At 36.1% G+C, this 12750-nt stretch overlaps 1 protein-coding gene across 2 annotated transcripts in view; it reads left to right on the forward strand.

Moving 5' to 3' along the window:
- Positions 1-12750, forward strand: part of LOC128214284 (cAMP-dependent protein kinase catalytic subunit 1) — a 185824-nt gene that overhangs the window by 74194 nt on the left and 98880 nt on the right. For both annotated transcript variants that reach the window (XM_052920673.1, XM_052920672.1), the window contains exon 4: positions 5699-5808. The gene's annotated coding sequence lies outside the window, so the exon portion shown is untranslated. The remainder of the gene's footprint in view (positions 1-5698; positions 5809-12750) is intronic.

The raw sequence follows: 12750 nt of genomic DNA on the forward strand, positions 1-12750 counted from the left end.
TTCCTCTTTGTTACCATGAATTGACAAATTATTTTTCTAGCTTTACCTTGTCCTTTAAGGGACCTCGCTTTGAACATATTTTTTAGGGTGTTCCAAATGTGATTCCCCGTTTTCCTCAAACATGTACTAACCCCATTGATGCTAGCGTAATAGGTCACCGTGTGTTTGACAAAGAAACGGCTTACATCATATATACAATAAAATCAGTGGAGATCAAAATGTACCTTTCTTTGGCAGCCACTGATTCAGTTTCTGAAATATAAGCAAAATTCGTACTTTCCTCGAGACGTTTGTATCGTTCGATGAAGGAAAACATAGTGTTATCATATGCTCTACATACATTCGACACGTATTTTGTTAGTTTCTATGCAATATGTTTATTAAATCCGTTTTGCTGCAATCAAATCAATATGCAACCAACCATTTCCAACTTTCTTGAGAAATTTAGATGAATCTACGATTGATCTGCTTGAAAATTAACACGTCGATTAATGGAATTGTAGCATTACACCATAATGCTTTCAGCATAGCGGAAAACGTGCATCTGGAAAGCTTTTTGCAAGAGTTTTAAATATTGGCAGTCCCGTAAGCGAATCGCCCTATGTCTCATTTCCTTCATCTGCATTTCTTCTAAGATCAGCTTAGATGTGCATGGCAGTTATCGGCAGAAACAAAGATACGTTTTAATAATTAGTTTTTGTGGCATTTACTGCACTTTTGTATAAACCAGCACAGTAGGCATTTATGTTAAGGTCTTATCACGGTCCGTATGTCGCCATTCACATTGCACTGGTAAGGTCAGTCAGTGGGCGTCCGTGTTAACGTCCTGTCACCATCCGTAAGTCGATATTTATGTCAACGTCTTGGAATGCCATTTAACCATATTTAAATACTTAGGTAGTGCAGAATGTGGACTCTCTTCATTTGAGGAAACCTGGAATTTATTCCTGCGAAGAAAAAGTGTCTTTTGGTTGTGAACGGTTAACGCACTTGCTTCTCACCTAGGCGACCCGGGTTCGATTTCCAGCTTGGTCGCATGTGAGTTTGGTTTGTGGTCAAGGCGGGAAAAGTGGATTTCCTCCGGATACTCCGGTTTCCCCCACAACACAAGACCACACTCTCGCGTGATATCGTGTCAACAACGAGAGTGGTCACTTGTTTCACAATTGTTGTAAAATACATACATGTAAAGTAAAACTACGTAAACATCAATGTCAGTTTAATTCCAATTCTCTTTGACGGCCTCGTGAACGCGTAACAGAGGAAATTGATTCTGCACCATTTCCAATTTGCTGGATAGTGATAGCTAAATGCTCATAACGGACCATTTTCGCGGATAAGGGCAGCTTGACACTCCTCTGTGTCAGTTCCATTGTGCAAATAGAGTTGGCTCAATTCCTATATCGTTGTCTCAATTTATCCTTTCAAGTCAAAACTAGGCTTTATTGCCAATTATGCGTCTTTATTGCCATAAACAAAACGGAACGTTCATGTTTTCAGTTGAAAAAATTCATTCAAGATATTTGGTAAGTAAGGAGTGCATTCAAATAATTGCAACATATGTGAACAAAACACTTCTTTTGAAAAGAAAAAAGGCTTTGGAACGATGATCCAAATCTTTGCCAGGAAATGACCCCGAACTTTTATGACGTCGTGAAGAAGTATGAGATTCTTTAATCCACTTGTTATCAACTGATATCAAAGGCCATTATTTTCTACAAAGCAAAATATCTCCAGCGTAATTGAACTTGGCAGTCAGTTCGTGTATGTCGTATCGCCAGTCGTTTTACATTCTGCGTTCTATGTCCATTAGACAACGGTGATTTGGCATAAAGCCGCTTAATGTGCTTTGGTGCCAAGTGTCTGGAACATCTGTTTTGCTGTGGTTGTCGTATTTTCTGAAAATAGCCAAATAATAGTTATGAGAGACAAATATGCTATAATAAAAGGGGTATTAAAGCTGCATTCTCATAGATAATTTGTTTTGACATTTTTTTTTGTCTTGGAGTAAGTCATTTTTGTGAAAATGTCTGGAAACCAGTGATATAAGACTGCTGACACAAGTGCAGATCGAAGTTTTCATATTTACGTTTGAAAATTGATGTTTCATAGCTAAAAGCGTTACTAACGCCTTAAGATAAATGAAATTTTCGGCAGTTCACCAAACAATTGAGGTCTGTTCTGTTGTAAGTGATCTTATATGACTGAATTGAAGGCGGTGATGCCAAAATGAGCTGATTCTGAGACAAAAATAAATATAAAGGTCAAAACTGTTAATTTGTGAGAGTGTAGCTTAAAAACCTTTATTAAAACCCTATACCACTTACCGAGTGCCATTTTTATGCCCCCACAAAGTGGCGGCATATAGGGTTGCCCTTGTCCGTACGTACGTACGTACGTACGTACGTCCCGAAGATTGTTTCCGATCTAATTCTTGAAAACCGTTTGTCCAATCCTCACCAAACTTTAAACACATGTTTGTGACCATAATATCTTGATCAAGTTCGATAGTCATGGAAATCGCTTTAGTCATTTAGGAGTTACGGCCCTTTTTTGCCAAAAATTCCCGAAGATTGTTTCCGATCTAATTCTTGAAAACCGTTTGTCCAATCCTCACCAAACTTTAAACACATGTTTGTGACCATAATATCTTGATCAAGTTCGATAGTCATGGAAATCGCTTTAGTCATTTAGGAGTTACGGCCCTTTTTTGCCAAAAATACTTCAAAAATATATGTTTCCAATCTAATTCTTGAAAAGTATGTGTCCAATCCTCACCAAACTTTACATACATGATTGTGACCATAATATCTTGATCAAGTTCGATAGCCATGGAAATCACTTTTGTCATTTAGGAGTTACGGCCCTTTATTTGCAAAAAAAGACTTGAAAAATACGTCCCGAAGATTGTTTCCGATCTAATTCTTGAAAACTGTTTGTCCAATCCTCACCAAACTTTTAACACATGTTTGTGACCATAATATCTTGATCAAGTTCGATAGCCATGGAAATCGCTTTAATCATTTAGGAGTTAGGGCCCTCAGATTATCCTGAATAATCATTATGGCTTATTTTCTGTGACAAAAAATCGAAGTGGGGGCATCCGTGTCCTATGGACACATTTCTAGTTTACACAATAACGTTAATAACACCATAGGTAATAAACATGCGAAGATTGTTCGACTGTACAAAAAGTGGCATCTTAAAATGTAACAATGGCGTTCTCTTGCATACAATTGACCGACCAAGTAATAGTCGTGTACGATATTATTTAAGGAATGAATTGCGGGCTTGATGTCATTATCGGGGTATGAACGCAATTGGGCTGGTCAAAGTGTGTGGAGTCCGAAGCCCAATTGCGTTCATATCCCCGATAATGACATCAAGCCCGCAATTCATTACTTATATTTACACCAATAGTTTATTATTTCATTCAAGAATTGTTAAAAAAAAACTTAATTTCATTTTAAAAAAAAACTTTCAGTAACCCATTCCTACCCTGTCTGTAAATAGAACGTCCCGGAAGTATTTTTTAATGACGTCACAATATCGCGGGAAAAGATCAACCACTTGAAATCACTTTTAAACGTAAAATTCAAACAGTTATGCTTTCAATTCAAAAAACTATACATTTAAAATTTAAAAAACTAACACTTTCTAAAATGTTGATTTATATTTTACGGGACCTTCTGACACAATACAAACAATAATAAGATAAATATTTTTCATGTGTATTGTTATGCAATGAATTGCGATCCGAACATATCCGAAGATGTTGCGTTCATCGATTGATGAACGCAATTGCCGAAATGACGTTCATTTAAGGAATGGAAGTTAAGGTGTAAATATTTTATGTATGTTTTCACTGTTGAACTGTGCCGATATTTCCTCCCGTTTAGTGTATCAGTGTGTGTACACCACCTGATAAGTTGTGTCATAAATGCTACCTCGGAAGGCTACATTGTGCTTCAAATGAAGACTTTAAATAAAGATAACTTCACTATTTCTTCAACATGTTTAATGAATCATAGACCAGTCTACGCTGCTTACGGAGCCCCGCCTTCGGTCTTTTACCAGAGTTTGATCGAGAGTTTAGTTTCTTAAAACACCTCGACAAACCGTTTAACAATACGGTCGACTGACGGAGCAGTGTAAAAACATTTTTTTTTTTGTTAACAGGTTTGTTTGATGAAACTAATTACCTTATCAAACTCCGGTAATAAAACGAAGACGTGGCTCTTTAAACGGCATTGACTGCCCTTTGTTTTATTTTAAATGGTGTAGCAAAAGAAAAGTTATCTTTGATTTAGGTCTTCATTTTAAGCAAAATATTGCCTTCCGACGTATCATATTTGACGTGATTTATCACGTGGTATATGTTGGGTCGTAAACCTTTAGCCTTTAATTAAAGTTTATAGGGTTTTTTGTCTTCCAAACAACTAAGTAGGCAAGCCGGGCGCGAAACGCCTCTACACAATCCATCGCACATGTGCCTTTAGCCCTTAATTAAAGTTTATGGGGGTTTTTTGTCTTCCAAATAACTAAGTAGGCAAGCCGGGTGCGAAACGCCTCTACACAATCCATCGCACATGTGCGAACTTCCAAAAAAAACATTCAATTAAAAAAATACTGATTAAACGGGAACGGGAGTAGGTGATCGTTATCGTCAGAAACTGTCTTAATACCACTTTGTCATAATATCTCCTGTGTATAACAATATCAGAAAGGAGTTGATAAAAACATTCTATATTAGAAACCCAAGTATGCACAAAATTGTTGAATTACTGAAATCGCAAAATATAGTCTAAATAAGAAATCTAAGTAAATTCATTTACCAAGCATTTCTTTTAAGAAATTCTGTGATCAATAATATGATCTAGTCTATAGAGTAATATATGAAAATAGCCGCCCAAATCCCTACTATCCTGGTATTGCATATATTAAGCAGTTTTATTTAATGTAGATATTTATCATTTGTATAAAAATTATAATCTATATTATGTTTTATTTGTGCTTATTTTTTTCTCTTCTCATTCTTTTCTTATTTTGCCATGTATCATTGTGACCATGTTAATTATTATTTGGCATATCATGTTTTGTCAAGGAAGTGTTATTTACATGTTTACGACAATAAACAACTCTGTCTGTCCGTCTTAATGTTGAATGTGAATCATGTCGATAATACAATTAACGGAGTCATGAACGTAAAAACCAAACAAGCTTATCCTGTTGCCCTCTCTCAGATTTACCGTTTTGACATTGGTTTGTCTTGGAATAAGCCAATATTGGAATAAATATCTGAACCAGTAATATAAGACTGCTGACCGAAGATCGCTGATTTTCATAGTCGCGATCGAAAACTTATGTGTTAAGGCTAAAGCGTTACTAACGCCATAAGAAACATGCATAAAACATCAATTTTTGAATATGAATATGAAATCCTGCGATCTATATATTGTCAGCAGTCCTATATCACTGGTTTTTCATGCATTTTCGCACAAAAAAAGCTCGCTCCAAGACAAAAAAAGGATAAAGTTGTCGAAACGTTTATTCTGTGAGATTGTAGCTTTAAGGGAATGTTTGGCTACTGGGCTTGCACTATTAACATAGTACTGAATGAAGCTTAATTTCCTAAATGAGAGGGTCAAGTATTGACATCAATTTGATATATGTACATGTATGCAACCTCTGATTCCAGGTGAAAGAACACAGATGTAGTCCTTAAGTAGCAACTAATAGACGCCAACCCTGATGAGAACTCACGGCCTCCAGACACGATTTAGGACTAGTAGCAGCTATCAAACCTAAGTACTTACAAATATTTCATATTTTGCCGTCTCCATGTAAATGCGTTTAAAGCTGCACTCGTTACAGATTTACAGTTTAAACATTTTTGTTTAGGTTTTATCTCGGAATCAGCTAATTTTGGTATCAATGCCTTCATTTCAATCATTTAAGATCACCAATAATAGAACAGATCTAAATTGTTTAGAAAACTTCTTTTTTCTTAAAGCGTTAGTAACGCCTTCAGCTATTGAACGTCAATTTTAGAACGTAAATGTAAAACACTGCGATTTGATCTTTTGTCAACAGTCTTGTTTTACTAGTTTCCATATATTTGCGCAAAAATTGGCTTATTCTAAGACAAAAAATGAAAGTTGTTAAAATGGTTTAAATGGTAAATCTGCGAGAATGCAGCTTTAAAGGGACATACGTTGATGCCTCCAATCTTATGTAACACATAATTGTCATTCAAATAATAATTTGTTCTTCTTTGGAGTGAAGATGGCAAAGAAATATATATATTATTCTTTGAAATTTGGATCTCTTTTACCAGTTGTTTTGACTCTGATACTGTTTCGCTTGACTTTTGTACTATCTCACCTAACTTTAGTAATGTTTCGCCTGACGTTGGTACTGTTTCACCAGACATTGGTCACCTGACTTAAGTACTGCTTTGCCTGATTTTGGTTCTGTAACACCTGACTTTAAAACTGTACACTTGACTTTGTTACTGTCTCACCTGACTTTGGTACTGTCGCTCCTGACTTTGGTACCGTCTCACCTGACTTTGGTACTGTCGCTCCTGACTATGGTACCATCTCACCTGACTTTGGTACTGTCGCTCCTGACTTTGGTACCGTATCCCCTGATACCTGACTTTGGAATTGTCTCACCTGACTTTGGTACTGTCTCAACTGGTTTTGGTACTGTCTCACCTGACTTTGGTACTGTCTTATTTGACTTTGGTACTGTCGCTCCTGACTTTGGTACTGTCTCACCTGACTTAAGTACTATTACACCTGACTTTAGAATTGTTACACATGACTTAAGTACTGTTACACCTTACTTTAGAACTGTTACACATGACTTGAGTACTGTTACACCTGACATTAGAACTGTAACACCTGACTTTAGTACTGTTACACCTGACTTTAGAATTGTTACACCTGACTTTAGTACTGTAACACCTGACTTTAGTACCGTTACAACTGATTTTAGTACTGTTACACCTGCCTTTAGAACTGTTACACCTGGCTTTAGAACTGTTACACCTGACTTTAGTACTGTTACACCTGACTTTAGTACTGTTACACCTGACTTTAGTACTGTTACACCTGACTTTAGAACTGTTATACCTGACTTTAGAACTGTTCCACCTTACTTTAGTACTGTTACACATGACTTTAGAACTGTGACACCTGACTTTAGAACTGTTACACCTTACTTTAGAACTGCTACGTCTGACTTTAGTACCGTTACAACTGGTTTAGAACTGTTTCACCTGACTTAAGTACTGTTTCACCTGACTTTAGAACTGTAACACCTGACTTTAGAACTGTTACACCTTACTTTAGAACTGCTACACCTGACTTTAGTACCGTTACAACTGGTTTTAGAACTGTTTCACATGACTTTAGAACTGTTACACCTGACTTTAGAACTGTTACACCTGACTTGAGTACCGTTACAACTGACTTTAGAACTCTTACACCTGACTTAAGTACCGTTACACCTGACTTTAGTACTGTTACATCTGAATTTAGAATAGTAACACCTGACTTTAGTACCGTTACAACTGACTAGATTTATTACACCTGACTTTAATATGTTACACCTGACTTTAGAACTGTAACACCTGACTTAAGTACTGTCACACCTGACTTTAGAACTGTTACACCTGACATTAGAACTGTTACACATGACTTTAGAACTGTTAAACCTGACTTTAGAACTGTTACACCTGACCTTAGAACTGTTACACATGACTTTAGAACTGTTACACCTGACTTTAGAACTGTTTCACATGACTTTAGAACTGTTACACCTGACTTTAGAACTGTTTCACATGACTTTAGAACTGTAACACCTGACTTAAGAGTTGTTTCACTTGACTTTAGAACTGTTACACCTGACATTAGAACTGTTACACATGACTTTAGAACTGTTACACCTGACTTTAGTACTGTTTCACCTGACTTTAGAACTGTTACACCTGACTTTAGAACTGTTTCACGTGACTTTAGAACTGTAACACCTGACTTTAGAACTGTTTCACATGACTTTAGAACTGTTACACCTGACTTTAGAACTGTTTCACATGACTTTAGAACTGTTACACCTGACTTTAGAACTGTTTCACATGACTTAAGAACTGTTTCACATGACTTTAGTACTGTTACACATGACTTTAGTACCGTTACAACTGGTTTTAGAACTGTTTCACCTGACTTTAGAACTGTTACACCTGACTTTAGAACTGTTACACCTGACTTTAGAACTGTTTCACCTGACTTTAGTACTGTTACACCTGACTTTAGAACTGTTACACCTGACTTTAGAACTGTTTCACCTGACTTTAGAATGTTACACCTGACTTTAGAACTGTTTCACATGACTTTAGTACGGTTTCACCTGACTTTAGAACTGTTACACATGACTTTAGAACTGTAACACCTGACTTTAGAACTGTTTCACCTGACTTTAGTACTGTTACACCTGACTTTAGTACCGTTACAACTGGTTTTAGAACTGTTACACCTGACTTTAAAACTGTTACACCTGACTTTAGAACTGTAACACCTGACTTTAGAACTGTTACACCTGACTTTAGAACTGTTACACCTGACTTGAGTACCGTTACAACTGACTTTAGAACTCTTACACCTGACTTAAGTACCGTTACACCTGACTTTAGTACTGTTACATCTGAATTTAGAATAGTTACACCTGACTTTAGTACCGTTACAACTGACTAGATTTATTTCACCTGACTTTAGTACTGTTTCACCTGACTTTAATATGTTACACCTGACTTTAGAACTGTAACACCTGACTTAAGTACTGTCACACCTGACTTTAGAACTGTTACACCTGACATTAGAACTGTTACACATGACTTTAGAACTGTTAAACCTGACTTTAGAACTGTTACACCTGACTTTAGAACTGTTTCACCTGACTTTAATATGTTACACCTTACTTTAGTACTGTTATACATGACTTTAGAACTGTAACACCTGACTTTAGAACTGTTTCACCTGACTTTAGTACCGTTACAACTGGTTTTAGAACTGTTACACCTGACTTTAGAACTGTTACACATGACTTTAGAACTGTAACACCTGACTTTAGAACTGTTACACCTGACTTTAGAACTGTTACACCTGACTTGAGTACCGTTACAACTGACTTTAGAACTCTTACACCTGACCTAAGTACCGTTACACCTGACTTTAGTACTGTTACATCTGAATTCAGAATAGTTACACCTGACTTTAGTACCGTTACAACTGACTAGATTTATTACACCTGACTTTAGTACTGTTTCACCTGACTTTAATATGTTACACCTGACTTTAGAACTGTAACACCTGACTTAAGTACTGTCACACCTGACTTTAGAACTGTTACACCTGACATTAGAACTGTCACACCTGACTTTAGAACTGTTACACCTGACCTTAGAACGGTTACACATGACTTTAGAACTGTTACACCTGACTTTAGAACTGTTTCACATGACTTTAGAACTGTTACACCTGACTTTAGTACTGTCACACCTGACTTTAGAACCGTTACACCTGACTTTAGAACTGTGACTTTAGAACTGTTAAACCTGACTTTAGAACTGTTACACCTGACTTTAGAACTATAACACCTGACTTTAGAACTGTTTTACATGACTTTAGAACTGTTAAACCTGACTTTAGAACTGTTACACCTGACTTTAGAACTGTTACACCTGACTTTAGAACTGTAACACCTGACTTTAGCACCGTTACACCTGACTTTAGAATTGTTAAACCTGACTTAAGAACTGTTACACCTGACTTGAGAACTGTTGAACCTGACTTTAGAACTTTTTTACCTGACTTTAGAACTGTTACGCTTGACTTTATTACTGTTACACCTGACTTTAGAACTGTTACACCTGACTTTAGAACTGTTACACCTGACATTAGTACTGTTACACCTGACTTTAGTACTGTTAAACCTGACTTTATTACTGTTTCACCTGACTTTAGAACTGTTACACCTGACTTTAGTACTGTTACACCTGGCTTTAAAAGGTTGATTTTGCTTCTTATCAAATAAGTAGCCCGTAGTTACCTTTTTCAATCAAATGGATTCGATAATTTTAAGTCTCACCATTCAGTTTGAAGCCACATTTATGTATTGGCTATAATCGAACTTATATTGTGTTATTTAACGGTTACTGTTTCAAACAGTTTTGTGTGTTTTCGAACTCTCTAAGAGCATTGAACGCGTAACGAACATTATCTTTGGAGTGTTTCTCATTATGTAGGGGACACAACTATATCTAACTCGTGAGTTGCATTCCATGAACAGTTACTTCGCCTGGAGTGAATAATTGAAAGTGGCTATAAAACATTCCTGCAATATATAAGTTCAGATTGGATTTAATACCTGTGAAAATCAATAAATATTATTTGTGCAAGTATTTTCATTTGATGCATTGCTGACCAATGTTTAACCATGCATAAAAATTGTGCAATAGAACGAACCTTGAAGCGAAAATAAATTGTGTATAAAAGAAACAAAATTTAAAAATTCGGCTTTGATCTGATGAAACCAAAGGCGTGCACATCAGTAATCCGACCGTACTTAAAGCTGCACTCTCACATACATATTTTACATTTTTTTATTTTTTGTCTTGGAAAGAGCAAATATTTGCGTAAATATCTGCAAACCAATGTTAAAAGATTGCTGACAAAAGATCAGATCGCAGATTTTCATATTTCTGTTTGAAAATTAATGTTTTATGGGTTACTAACGGTTTAAGACAAATGCATTAGACATCATTTTTTGTTCTTAAATATAAAAACCTGCGATCTAATTCTTTCTCAACAGTCTTATATAACTGGTTTCCATAAAAAATGGCTCATTCCAAGACAAAAAATAAAAAAAAGTTGTCAAAACGTTCAATCTGTGAAAGTGCAGCTTTAAAATGGCAATTTGGAAAGAGGGGAAGAGACAATTAATAACTATTTGGTCTTTCTTGACTTGATAATATTAAATCCACGGTAGCCAAGGAGACCACTAGGTAAAAAAAAAAATAAAGAAGAGTTAAAAACACATAACCTAATTAACTGATTCTACGTGAGCTGTTGAATTGACTCAAGTCATTTTTATTCAATTATGTACGACCACCGGCCCATAAAACAAAACATGTATACATCAAAGAAGTACAGCACTCATGAAAACAAATCGAACATCAATAACTAACCTGCCCTCAAGGAAAGTATTAAAGATGCACTCTTACTCCCAAATAAATTTTACCACACTTAATGCAATTGTTTTAATATACCAAAATGGATGATAAATGTCAAAAACGATGGTTCTTATAAAGGATACCGAGTTTAATTTGAAGTAAAGGTGCAGTAAACACGGTATTTCTACCGTATGAGACGATAGTAGATCGCAGTAAATCGTTTAGCACTCACCAATCATTTAATATTTTTGCGTTTTCAGCTATTAAATACACGGTCACAATCTTGTTATCACTAATTAATATTTTCCATTAATACATTATTTAGTTAGTAGTTAAAGGTGTATCACTCCAAATGTATGTTTGTTGTACATGTGTATTGTATTGATTTTGAATAAGAGAGTCACTTTAACTCTTGTCGACATAATGAAGAGGCTTCCACAAGGATTGTCTATCATATCAAAAGCATACATCTTGAAAAAAAATCGGACTATTCTTGTTAAATCCAGCACAAACCATGTTGTGGTTATTTGATATACTCTGTTACAAAAAACGTATACACCTGCGTTTATATTATTGAAGTACATTGTTTTTAAGTGAAATGTGTGGTGTTTTATATTAAAATGTTGAGCAGTAAATAACTATACCATGCGGTTTCTTTTTGCTTTTTTGAAATGAAGTTATTTACAAGTTTTAGGGCCCTCAAAACGGAGGTAAGATATTTACAAAGTTGCAATTTGATTCACTATTCAAAAAACAGGGGGCATACAGATTTGCACGTGCTAATTGGTAAGAATTGATGTTTATATTTATTTAATATCTCTTATGACCACCTCTTCTGCGGATACACGCCATAATGCGGTAACGCATTGACCGAACAGAACGTTGAAATGACGCCAAATGGAATATCATTTCATTTCTGACTAAGAGCGTTTGCTAAATCATGCAGGTTGTTGATGTCGCCTCTTGGCCTAACCGTGGCCGTCCCAAATATGCTTAATATGGCTCATATCTGATGAGAGGGCTGGTCAAGGCAACACGTTGGTGACATTTATATGCATGAACCGTTGAGTGATATGCCTTGTCATGCATTAGAATAGCAGTTGCGTGTTGGTGCAAAAATAGAACTGCTTCAAGTCACACAATCTGGTCAGTGTAGCCTTGAGCATTGAGATTGACCTGAACTACAACAAAATAAGGTTCGTTTATGCAGCCCATGATTCCGTCCCAAACCATGACAATACCGCTCCCAAATGTATTCGTATCCAACAAAAAACAGTTAGAAAAACCTTCTCCTTTTCTTCTGAAAACCCGAACGGGTCATCATGGTGACTTAGGTAAAATCTCGATTCATAAGAAAAAGAACCCGAGCCCATTGTGCTAGACCCCATCAAAAATGACGCTGTGCCCACTGTAAACGAGTAATTTGTCACACATACGGCCTCGTTGCTCGAATAGACTGGCGTGTTCGTCTAAGACGTCGTAAAACAGTAAACTTACTAATACCGAAACAAAGT

The sequence above is a fragment of the Mya arenaria genome, chromosome 13, assembly GCF_026914265.1.
Source record: "Mya arenaria isolate MELC-2E11 chromosome 13, ASM2691426v1".
Taxonomy (NCBI): Eukaryota; Metazoa; Mollusca; class Bivalvia; order Myida; family Myidae; genus Mya; species Mya arenaria.